A 13,094-nucleotide genomic window follows, 5' to 3' on the forward strand; every position below is an offset into this window, starting at 1 on the left:
ACATTATGAGGACATGAAAAGCTATTTTTAGAGTTCTCTAAAATGTATTAATTTCCTCTCCATCTGAGGCTCAAACTGTACTAAAGCAACCTGCCTGTGCAGGCAGAGGGATATGAAAAATAGTACTAGTAACATTCTAAAAATTCTCAAGCATTTCTAAAGAAGTTTTTTTTTTCCTGTAAAACCATAAATGGCACATACAGAATCCATGGTGGTGGCGGACAGTGTTAATGCTTTGTTGGCACTCCTTTGGCATGACCTTCATCATGTGTGTCCCAAACACAAAATTTTATACAACTCCATCAGGGATTGTGTGTGTGAGCGTATAAGTATATACATGCTTGCACTGCTCAACATCTTTGAGCCATTCTCTCCAGAATCCATAATGCCCCATAAATGGGCTTCTGAAAAAAAGGGAATAGCTGTATCTAGCAACTAGAAAACAGGTGCCAAGCCAGCTCTGGTTCTCCACTCTTGTGAGTGAAAAAATATTGACAAGTTGTTCGTTGAAACATTTTAAATAATATTGCTCTCTTTTAGGGCATTATTTATTCCAACCCTGGCTTAAAACATAATTTCTTTCATTGTCTCAGTTGCACTGCCTAGTTTGATAATATTTATCTTGAATATTTTACCCAAAAATCCATTTTATCTCTGTAATGTAATTTTAAACCTCTCTCTAAGTACTGTCAAATAGGAAGAAGATAATGAAATTACTAGTGTGTTGCAAGGTGATTAAATTTACACAATAACTGTGGCTTTGATTAAATGCCAGAAGTTGGGGGGGACCTGTAATAATACAAAATCCTCTAAGTTATACTGTACTTTTCATCAGCTATGTATGTTATACTCAGAATTACAGTTTATCTTAGCAACAGTTATATTTTCTCTCATTGAAAACATGGACCAGATAGAGAGCAAATACTTTATTCTGTGGATCCTTCTCATGATGTTGGCTTTCAAATGAATTTGAGAAAAAAAAATTAAACAGAAATAACAGCTTTGCAAATGTTTTTTGGTTTTCAAAAATAGGATAGCAGATTTCTAGAATTCACAAGACTTGATCCATGACCACATATTTTTCTTTATTAAGATGTTGTCTAGCATGTTGTTAAGCAGAATGTTTTCAAAGAATTTCCATTTACAAATTATAAAAAATACTTCAAAGCCCTCAAGTTACTGTGGGGGGGGGGAAATATCAAAAGAAATAAATGAACAAAACACTCCCCCTCACAACACCACCACCCACACAGTGAGAACAGCAAACCCAACACTAATTTACAGAATATTTTTAATATCATGAAATCAGGGCAACCACATTTTTGGGGTCAAAATATCAAACAGAATTTCATCCCATCTTATACTTAGTTTACCTGCATGACGTAATCCTATCTGATGAATTAGACTGTATGCAAGTACTGTACCTCTCAAGAATTATGTTCATTTCCTCCCTTGTCTTATCTCTATTCTATTACTGCATTACCAAACAAAACATTAAGCCTTTAAAATAAAAGATTATGTACTTTCTAGTAAAAATGTACATTTTATTGCTGAAATAACACACGTGGAACAGCTGTTTATCAGTCATATTAAGCATCTGAAATATATTTGTATTAATTAGACATGTTTTATCCATGTTTGTTTAAATATTTCACAGTATTTTAAGTAGTTCAAAACAACTTAAAAAGTTAACTGCTAAACAAAGTATTCATAAAATCCATTCTTACCACTTTGAAATGAAACTGGAAGAGAAAGGAACGTAGCATCAGCATATTATTCACTGAATCTAGGCTGCTTTATTCACTGTGAAAGTAGTAATTTCCCTGCCATGTTTGAAGAACAGGTCTTCATTAAACGTACTCCTATTAATACACAGCCTCCATACCGCACGGTGCCTTGGATAGATTCCCATCAAAACAAACTCTGTTAATGCTCTACAGGTTTTTCAAGGTAACATCACATCTATTCTTCAACTTGAGACGTCCTACTGTTCAGTTTCATATATTCAACAATTTACTGTTGGTCATTTACAAAGATCAAAGGTAGCTGTACCATGCCAACAACCACTGCATTTTACATTAACAGAAACCCAGAATCTGGCACAAATGCATCATTAGTAAACTGTAAATTAAACTATTATTAGTGCTAAGACAACATCAAATAGATTTTAAGCACTTCTCTGTCCATCCAAAAATACACAAAAGCAATAACTCTGTCTACTTGAAATAAAGCCACACAGGTTTCTCTTTAAAGACCTTTGGGTGACAATATAACATTTTATAGATGCAAGAAACAAGGCTAACCAAGTTGTCTTTTCCAGCATAAAGCAAGTACTGTTAGAGAATGGGCCAGAGCTCAATCTCTCATAAACCCATGTGATATACATAATAGGAAAATACAAGACAGAATAATAAGGAGGAAATTCTGGAGCTTTATAGAGCACTGAAGATATTTTTCAGAAGTTTTAAAATCAGTTTTGTCCTTTGTGATCTTTATAACAATCCTCTGGAATCCTGAAGGTGAATTGTTTGTGAGCTGAACGTTTTCCCTCAAAGAATGGCTTGGGTGAGGAGAAGAGAGAGCATGAGTAGGGAGAAAAGAGGAGATTGGGGGAGACTTGGCAAGAGGATTTTAGAGGTATTTGGGTTAGAGAGAGGAGGGAGATATTGAGGGAATGGGAAGACTCCTTTTCAGGCAAAAGGGGGAAATTCCCTTCTGATTATCAGAGGGGTAGCCGTGTTAGTCTGGATCTGTAAAAGCAGCAAAGGGTCCTGTGGCACCTTATAGACTAACAGACGTTTTGGAGCATGAGCTTTCGTGGGTGAATACCCACTTCGTCAGATACATGTAGTGGAAATTTCCAGGGGCAGGTATATATATGCAAGCAAGCTAGAGATAATGAGGTTAGTTCAATCAGGGAGGATGAGGCTCTGTTCTAGCAGTTGAGGTGTGAAAACCAAGGGAGGAGAAACTGGTTCTGTAGTTGGCAAGCCCTTCTGATTGGCTCCCTGTCCAGTTCTCCTGCCTTCAGGGGAAGTGCAGCCAATTACATCTCTCTGCAGGTGCTGAGGGGCTTCCAGATCTCTCACCTTGTGGAGCAGTCACCTCTCTGCTCCAGAAGCTCTGTTAGCCTTTTGATCAGAGAGCCTCTGGCCTGGAAGGGGGTTAAGATGCTCACAATGGTAGCCCTCTGATTGGCTTTGAGGTAGGGCTGAAGAGCTTCTAGTCATGGGGGAAGTAAATAAAGGCCTCCAGATGGCTGCCCCATAGACAGGTCTGAAAACACATAGTCTAACTCTAAGTAAGGTGTTTTACATATTAGAATATGTCTATATTGCAAAGAAAAACCCGCAGCCAGACCATGCCAGCTGACTCAGGCTCTGGGGGTTCAGGTTGCAGGGCTGTTTCACTGCCGTGTAGTCTTCCGGGCTCAGACTGGAGCCTGGGCTCTATGACCCTGCAAGCTATGAGCATCCTAGAGCCCAGGCTCCAGCCCAAGCCCCAGGAGTCCGAGCCAGCTGGTCCAGGTCGGCTGCAGGTTTTTCTTTGCAGTGTAGACATACCCCTAGTGACCAGCTGTTTTCCTAGGATTCTGAGGAGGATCTGGAAACTGGGAGGATAATCAGAGCAGTACTCATGTGAGGAATGAGTGCTGCCACACCCCAGCTCCTCACTGCCCTTTCCGACTGTATCTGCACATCTGATACGAGATCATGGAGGGAACTGAGGCAGCTGCTGGAAAGAAGAAAGGAAATAAATCTGCTGGATTGCCATATCTTTGATTATTATAATTAATCATCACTGTATTTATTACAGTAGTGCCTAAGGACTAACCAAATACGGGGCCCCACTGTGGGCAAACTACAACCCGCGGGCCAGATCCAGCCCGCAGGATTGTATAGTATTTTAAATAGCTCTGTGTAAAACTACTACACAGAAACTAGCATTCCAAGCCTTTCCAAGTCCACCCAACACTTCCACTACTCTTCAGCTGAAGGCTGTCATCTCCATATTCAAGGGGCCTGCTACTCACTCCTGTATGAAACAAACTATGGATTAGGTGATGTGATGTGGTGTTCTTTCACACAGACCAATTTTCCCTAGTCTGCTTATGAGAATGGCATGTGGGACTGTGTCAAAAGCCAGGATATATCATGTCTAGGCCAGTAACCCTATCAAAGAAATAAATTAGGCTGGTTTGACATGATTTGTTCTTGACCCTATTATCCTCTAGGTGCTTATAAACGGATTATTGAAAATTGGTTCCAGTACCTCTCCAGGTATCCAAGTTTGTGTATAACTCTCTGTGTTCTCTTTGTTCCATGTGTCCACTATGCTTGCTCTTCACCATTCCTCTGGGACCTCACCCGTACTCCATGAGTTCTCTAAGATAACTGTTAACAGTGCCAAGATTGTTTTAGCCAGTTCCTTAAATATCCAAGGATGCATTTCATCAGGCCTTGCTGACTTGAATACATCTAACTTATCTAAATTTGTTGTTTCCCTGTTTTGGCTTGTGTTTCTTCCTCCTAGTTAATATTAATTTTATTGAGTATCTGGTTACGTCTATACTAAAAAAGGCAAATTGTAAGTAAAATAGGCATTAAACGCCTCAGGCTTTTTGATGTAGTCAATTATTAACTCTCCTTCCATGCTGTAGAGGACCTACATTTTCCTTTATCTTTTTCTTGTTCTTAATGTATTTACAGAACTTTTTTATTGCCTTTTATGTCCCTTACTAAACGTAACTCATTTTGTGTTTTAGCGTTTCTGATTTTGTTCGTTCCTTCTTGTGCTATTTTTTTGTACTCATCATTAACTTAAAAGTAGATATGGAGGGAAATAATACAGGGTTCTCTTCTGAGTGCAAAAGTATACAGTATTTTCATTAACAGCTTAGAAGACAGAGCAGACACTACTGTATGTTGATTGAATCTTTGGATGATAGAATATTTGGATGGATTGCAAACACTGGAAGATACGCTCACAATAAAACAAAGTATGTTAAAATGGGCTATGTAAGTATGAATAACCAAATGGACATACAAGCACAGGGGTGCTACCTCGATGGCGACCATACATGTAGATACAGACAGAATATATTGGGGAACTGGTAGCTAGCCAATAAAACAGAAAAAGATCTAGGAGCTCACTGTGTCTAGATACCATAGCAATGGGTGCCAGATAAATATTTTTAATAGACTATATGAGTTGAATACAACTCAGTAATGCCCCTTCCCTGCTTTTCATCCACCCTGAACACAAATGAAATGCAATACTCAGTTATATTGATAGGTATACCATGTGTAAAATGAAGAAAGTAATTGTCCTACTCTGTTTTCCACTGCTTAGCTCTCCACTGTAATACTACGTGTTACTGGGCATGACATTTTTTAAATGGAAAGCTTGGAATATAAGCTTGGAAAACATATTCTAGATAAAAAAAAAGCAAGGAAAGAAGATACTAGTATCAAAGGTTTACAAACGTGACAGAGCTGTATAGAGGACAGATTTTCAGTTTAGTCAACAGGAAACAGCACAAGAATGGGTTTAAGCTACAGCAGGGAAAAATTAAGTTAACAATTGTGAAAAACCTGATAACTCTAAACTGCCAAGCATGCTTTTGGCACTATATATAATAGAAGAATAATGATGGTAATAAAAAGAATTAGGTGAAGAAAAAAGCTGGGAATCACATTCCCAGGAGATGTTCAAGGCTAAATGGAGCTTTCACTACTCAGGATAGTTTAGGAATGCTGCAGGCAGATGTTTATAGTTTGTGTTAGAGTATATTCATGGTTCAAGACCAGTTAAAATGTGTAAAAGCAGGAAAGAATCCTGTGGCACCTTATAGACTAACAGACATTTTGGAGCATGAGCTTTCGTGGGTGAATACCCACTTGGTCGGATGCAGGTAGTGGAAATTTCCAGGGGCAGGTATATATATGCAAGCAAGAAGCAAGCTAGAGATAATGAGGTTAGTTCAATTAGGGAGGATGAGGCCCTGTTCTAGCAGCTGAGGTGTGAAAACCAAGGGAGGAGAACTGGTTTTATAGTTGGCAAACCATTCACAGTCTTTGTTAATCCCGAGCTGATGGTGTCAAATTTGCAGATGAACTGAAGCTCAGCAGTTTCTCTTTGAAGTCTGGTCCTGAAGTTTTTTTGCTGCAGTATAGCCACCTTAAGATCTGCTATTGTGTGGCCAGGGAGGTTGAAACGTTCTCCTACAGGTTTTTGTATATTGCCATTCCTAATATCTGATTTGTGTCCATTTATCCTTTTCCGTAGAGACTGTCCAGTTTGGCTGACGTACATAGCATAGGGGCATTGCTGGCATATGATGGTGTATATTACATTGGTGGATGTGCAGGTGAATGAACCAGTTGATGGTGTGGCTGATCTGGTTAGGTCCTGTAATGGTGTCGCTGGTGTAGATATGTGGGCAGAGTTGGCATCGAGGTTTGTTGCATGGATTGGTTCCTGAGCTAGAGTTACTATGGTGCGGTGTGCAGTTACTGGTGAGAATATGCTTCAGGTTGGCAGGTTGCCTGTGGGCGAGGACTGGCCTGCCACCCAAGGCCTGTGAAAGTGTGGGATCATTGTCCAGGATGGGTTGTAGATCCCTGATGATGCGTTGGAGGGGTTTTAGCTGGGGACTGTATGTGATGGCCAGTGGAGTTCTGTTGGTTTCTTTCCTGGGTTTGTCTTGCAGTAGGAGGCTTCTGGGTACATGTCTGGCTCTGCTGATCTGTTTCCTTATTTCCTCGTGCCAGTATTGTAGTTTTGAGAATGCTTGGTGGAGTCCTTGTAGGTGTTGGTCTCTGTCTTAGGGGTTAGAGCAGATGCAGTCGTACCTCAGTGCTTGGCTGTAGACAATGGATCGTGTGGTGTGCCCGGGATGAAAGCTGGAGGCATAAAGGTAGGCATAGCAGTCGGTAGGTTTTCGGTATAGGGTGGTGTTAATGTGACCATCACTTATTTGCACCGTAGTGTCTAGGAAGTGGACCTCCCGTGTAGATTGGTCCAGGCTGAGGCTGATGGTGGGGTGGAAGCTGTTGAAATCGTGGTAGAATTTTTCCAGAGTCTCCTTCCCATGGGTCCAGATGATGATGATGTCATCGATGTAGTGTAGGTAGAGAAGGGTCGTGAGTGGACGAGAGCTGAGGAAGCGTTGTTCCAGGTTGGCCATAAAAATATTTGCATATTGTGGGGCCATGCAGGTGCCCATAGCGGTGCCACTGATCTGGAGATATATATCGTCATCAAATTTGAAATAGTTGTGTGTGAGGATAAAGGCACAGAGCTTAGCAACCAGTTGTGCTGTGGCATCATCAGGAATACTGTTCCTGACAACTTGTATTCCATCTGTGTGTGGGATGTTTGTGTAGAGAGCCTCTACATCCATAGTGGTTAGGATGGTGTTTTCTGGAAGGTCACCAATGCATTGTGGTTTCCTCAGGAAATCAGTGGTGTCACAGAGATAGCTGGGAGTGCTGGTGGCATAGGGTCTGAGTAGAGAGTCCACATATCCAGACAGTCCTTCAGTGAGAGTGCCAATGCCCAAGATAATGGGGTGGGGGTCCAGGATTTCTGGGTTTGTGTGATATCCAAATGTGTTGGTGATACCTGAACTAAAGATGCAGCAAATAATGAGGAACCTTCGAACTTTATTCATATCTGGATCTTTCAGGTCAGCAGGTGGACAATGCAGTTAGTACCAAAAAATGCAATAGAAGTTTAGGAACATGAACTAATATGGTGAATAATGATTAAAACGGAAGAGTCATGCAGAATTCTGAACAGAAAAAGGGACTTAGAGGCTATTGTGGAAAAATCCTTGAAATCATTAGCCTAGCATATGGCTGCATTCCAAAAAGCAAACAGGATATTGAGCTGCATCAACACTGGGTAATAATACAAATCAAATGCAATGATAATTTCATTGCAAAAAGAACGGGTTGACTTAAATTCTGTCTCTGTAATGGATTAAGTAACAGTCACCTTATCACAGCAAATGTATCCTTGGTCTCCGAAGAAAATGCTACCATAAAACAGGCTAATGTTAGGCATGATTCTGTGGTCTATTATTATTTTAAAGCAAAAGCTAAGGGATTGATTGTCTTGTCAGTGGAGAAGATACATCTTTAAGATCTATTATTTGAAATATTCAAAATTGTGAAGGAGATGCATAAAGTTATTTCCAAACCTGGATGCCTAAAATTAGGGCTGTTAAATCCATATTCTTCATCTGTCAATTTGACTATGGAAATACTGATGGTGTTTTCAGATCTCCTGCACTGATTCAAAACAGCGCACCTTCACATAAAGATATGGAATCTTGGATTTCCCCTTTCTTTTTATCAACACCACCTTTTCCTTCCAGCTTGCCTCCCACTTCCTTCCTTTTCCAAACAACTAGTTTCATATGCCTCATTTCTGGCCAAGGCAACAGGAAATAGAACTTCCTCTATGGCCCATACAACTCTGTGTATTAGCCTTGCTGCCTGACCTATGAGAAATTTAAGGTGCTACCTCCAGAGAGATCTTACTATTTACTGGACCCAAATACCAGGCACATGACATGCACATTTTTTCAGCTCTCCCATGTGACAGTGAAATGTGCTGCCATTTCTATTTGGTTTAATATTTTTAACTTTTTTGTGCTAACTCATGATCTTCCAATAGTAATAGCAGAAAATGGATTATCCCTGAGGGTCTGAAACTGAAATAACTACCTGAAAGATGAGAGTGCTAGGCACGTCTGAGGATGTGCTCTGCACCTGCAGGATCAGGACCTAACTTTACACTTACTGTTACCATTAGGAAGGAAGTTCAGACTCTCAGGGCAACAGAGGTAAACTAAAAATCCACCATTAGATCCAAAACTGCATTGCCAGAGATCCACTTGGAACAGCTGAGGAGGTAGGGAGAAGGGTTGGGAGGAGATACCTCTAAGTCATTTTTGCATTCCCCTGATCCCCAAGCTTGTCAGGTGCTGGTTTGACCCCAAAGGCAACTTAAATCAGCCTCAGTCGGCTCTAAATTCTGACACTTGCAACCTCTACAAAAGGGCTTGTGCCACATGGCAATCATAAGCCTGCATACTCCTCTGGTCTCGCTCCCATCCTGGCCATATGCTGGCACATCCCATAGATACGGTTCCCAAGGAGTGGGGAGTACATAATGGAGAATCCCAAGAAGAACCTTCAGACCTGAAGCCAAAAGAGGATTAAAAACAAACATTTCTTAAAGTGACTGAACTTATTTATTTTCATCTTAAACTACAAGATGCAGCAATCTGTGATCTTAACAAAATCATAGAAGAATGCACACTTTGAAAAGGTTGAAACAGAGAAAATTCTGAGGGATAACCTGTTTTTATTTGGGAAATAACTAGCATAAAAACTAATGAGAGAGACAAGGTAAGTGAGGTAATATCTTTCATTGTAATATTGATTACAATCAGTTGATTCAATTACTTATCATATGAGGTTCAGAGTCCCTATCTTTATAGCCCAGAGGCTCTCTCTCCAACTTGCTAGCTTGATGGCCTTGTTTTCTTTTTATGTAAATGCTCCTTCATTGTCTCTGCCTGACAACCAAGCTGGTCAGTCACACAAATACACACTCTAAGGTCTAAGACAGACTGGGCTCATGCACTGTTTGCCAAACACATTTTAAGAACATAATTCTAGCATGTATCCGTAACTTTTTGTACACACCCCATACATACATCTAGCAAGAATATTATCAGTGAATTATCAGTTTTCTAATGATATATTATATGCCTCCTTTGGGGTATATTTTATGACAGTAGTGTGTTGGGTGTAGTGAGTATGTCAGGCCTGACATGAGTTGCTGACACAGAGTAGTGACCCACCCCGACACAGTACAATTAGCCACTGGCTACACCGTAGGCATCAAAGTTCCCTGAACCCATAAACTAAGGGGTCCCTTTCCCACTCCTTAACATCCATACTCTGCCAGTGGTTGCTTCACAGCCATCTGGGTCATCCAGGTCAGTAAACAGTTCAGTCACCCCCAAAGGCATGAAACCAGATATCATGCCACTCAAAGTCCGACTTGTTCCCAGAGGAGTTCTGGCTCATAGCTATCCTTAGCTGTGCAAGTCTCTCTCTATGTTTGGCAATTTTTGGGCCACAGCACCTTCCAGCTATGCCTCAGTTTCTCTGCTTCAGGAGATGCTGGCCCCTAGCTATTTATCTAGCTGTGCTAGAGTCCCACCACTCCTAGCAGATCATTGCACCTTTTTAGCTGTAGGACATACACAGACAATTAACACTGCCTCAATTTCCTGGAAGGGTTTACCCCTTGACCACAGAGTCTGGCTATGGCAGGCTTGTACCTGCACCCTTGGGCTCAACCCTGTTACATCATTACAGAAAACATAAGAAAAAGATTTTCCTCACATTTCCACAGTTAGAATCCCAGAATAACCTTTAGCATCCATAATGACAGGCTACAGACAGAGTGAGGGGTTCCATCATACTCATATTTGGTTGTCTGATCAGACACACCATTATGTCCTTTATCCTGGATCCCATGGGCATGATTCGCCTCTCCTCTTCTACTCTAGCCTGGGTTTATCCTGGCCAACAAGCTTCTATTACTTCAACTCTGCCTCCTCACTCTGACACCTGGCCTCCAGTTTGATCCCTTTCTCCCCCACTACAGCCTTTCCACGCCAGCTTCCACAATTCTGGACCTCTCACCATTGTTGCTGCCTCTGCTGGATAGTCGGGGAACACACTGCTTGGTTTCCTGCATTACCTCACCTACCTTGTCTCATATCCTGGGACCAACACAGCTGCAAAAACACTGCAAATAATAAAGTAATGCCCTGTAGATTTCCGAAGAGTGAAAATTGAAAACTTCTTCCTAAGGCCTGCTTTGATACCGACACAAACAAGAAAGTCAAGAAAATGCTTGCAATGTACACTCCTATTGAATACACAGGAATTAGTCACTTTCAGTAGCTAATTAACCTGTAATCTTTAAACTGCAATGTTTCCTTGTTGCTATAGTTATAGCTTCTGATAAGGACAGAGTTCAGCAGCTGCTGTACTTTCCAATAGCAATCTCAGCTATTAAAACAGCACCCTTTGTTTTCATATAGTATAAGGATAATGGGGGCAATACCAGGCACTTTCCCCCTTCTTCCTCACAGAAGCAAACAACCTTGGAATCACTAGTAAGAGTCAGACCACATGTTGGTTCTGCAACTGGCACCAATAAAAACTTGCTGCTAAATCCCAGGGTATTAACTTGCTGATATGAACAGCTCCAGATCTTCAACTGGGGGCCATATGTGCAGGATGTGTTAATACTCCAAAAAAGAGTCTGTTGAACTAGCAAGTTTTGATTACTATTACAGCTGGATTTTTATGTGCTAATTAGTTTCACAAATTCAACATTTGCGCATTTAAGCGGATTCCTATATATGGCAAACAGCTGAAGTCACATAGACAGAGCAATCGCTTTTAGTTCCATGGCTTTTTACTGCGGGACTCCTCAAAGTGTCTTTTACTTCTTTTCAGAAGAGTCTATCAACTTTGAACAGGTTTTTTTAAGCAATTCTATTGTTCGAAGCTCCTCTGTAAAGCAATTTGGGTCACAGATGCTATGTTTAATTGTATTGTAACTGGTTACACCATCTTTGCTTAATGAGATTTGTCTGCACTGCTACATTTTATACGAAATTGGCTGGCCCCAAAGAGTGCACTAGATGGCGGTAGGAGATTCAGGTAACCCCTTCTGTTCATGCCTGCACATGAAGTTGCCATAATCTGGTTTTGTTGCTTTTACTCTCAGTTCCCGGGACTGGAGTTTCCAGGATCAGCAACGGACCATTCTCAGTAGAACACAACCGACTCTGGAACCATAGGAGTCTCCCAGAATCCCAGTCTGGCATCATTCATGGAATAATGCAAGGAGGATTTATTTTACTTTGCTTTTTCTTGACTGTTTCTTGTTTCTTGGGCGGGGGTGGGGTGGGGAGAATAATGAAAGAATAGTATTGTGTGACTAAGCACTGAACTGGGACTCAATTTCTAGCTGTGCCACAGACCTCTATGTATCCTTGGACAAGTCACCTATGACCTGATTTTCCAAAGTTGCTGAGCATCCACAGCTCTTTTGAGTTCAATGGCAGCCATGATTCAGCACTTTTGAAAATCAGGCCACTTCTCCTTCTGTGGCTCTCTCTCTGTAAAATAGGGATAACGTGTCCTTAAAGGGGCATGTTGAGGATAAAATTCATTAATGTTCATGTGCTGTTCAGAGCCTAAGGTGATAGGGGCTATATAAGAAGCTCGACGGACAGCTGATTATATTTCCCAATTCAGTTCTAATTTCTTGTCTTTGTTTTATTGAGTTTAGTTACTCAGACCTGACTAAATAGCTTCCCGCTGAACACTGCTAAGTGCCATTTCTGCTATTGGTTTTCTGCACATCCACTAGAGTGCTGGCATAGACTGCCACCATCAGCATTGTTGCACATCCCATTAGACAGTCACAGTGAGATGATTTATTATTTAACGACTGGTGATGTGGCAGAAGTGCTAGCATTACTTTTCTTAATATCTGTTAAATGTTCAATACAACACTCTGCTGAAGGTCTTGTTGTTTTTCTGTTGTACGGAGCACTTTTTAAAGATAATGCAGCAGTTTACATTGTAGTAAATATGAATGCCAGTAAGAGACCTGTGCTTCATTTCAGATCTGTGAACATGTTACAAATATCTCCAAAGGAATTGTGTATTTCACCCTTTGCAAAAGCAAAAAACAAAACAAACAACTTTATGTGCACAATACACTGTGGAAAAACTGGAGAGAGAGAAAAAAGGTTGGTCCTGAATTGTTTTGCTGAACATAGGAGATATTTGGACATATATTATGTCCCACATGAGCACAATAAAATGTAATGTCATAACCAATGTGAGGTACACAAGCATTATAATCCATTTTACATACTGCTTCTGGCCCATACCGCTCTAATGAGCCAGGAGATATCTGAGTTCAGTCTGATATGCTTGCAAATAACCAAGGCAGCATAGAACATCCACTTATATATG

The sequence above is a fragment of the Gopherus evgoodei genome, chromosome 9 (assembly GCF_007399415.2).
Source record: "Gopherus evgoodei ecotype Sinaloan lineage chromosome 9, rGopEvg1_v1.p, whole genome shotgun sequence".
Lineage (NCBI taxonomy): Eukaryota > Metazoa > Chordata > Testudines > Testudinidae > Gopherus > Gopherus evgoodei.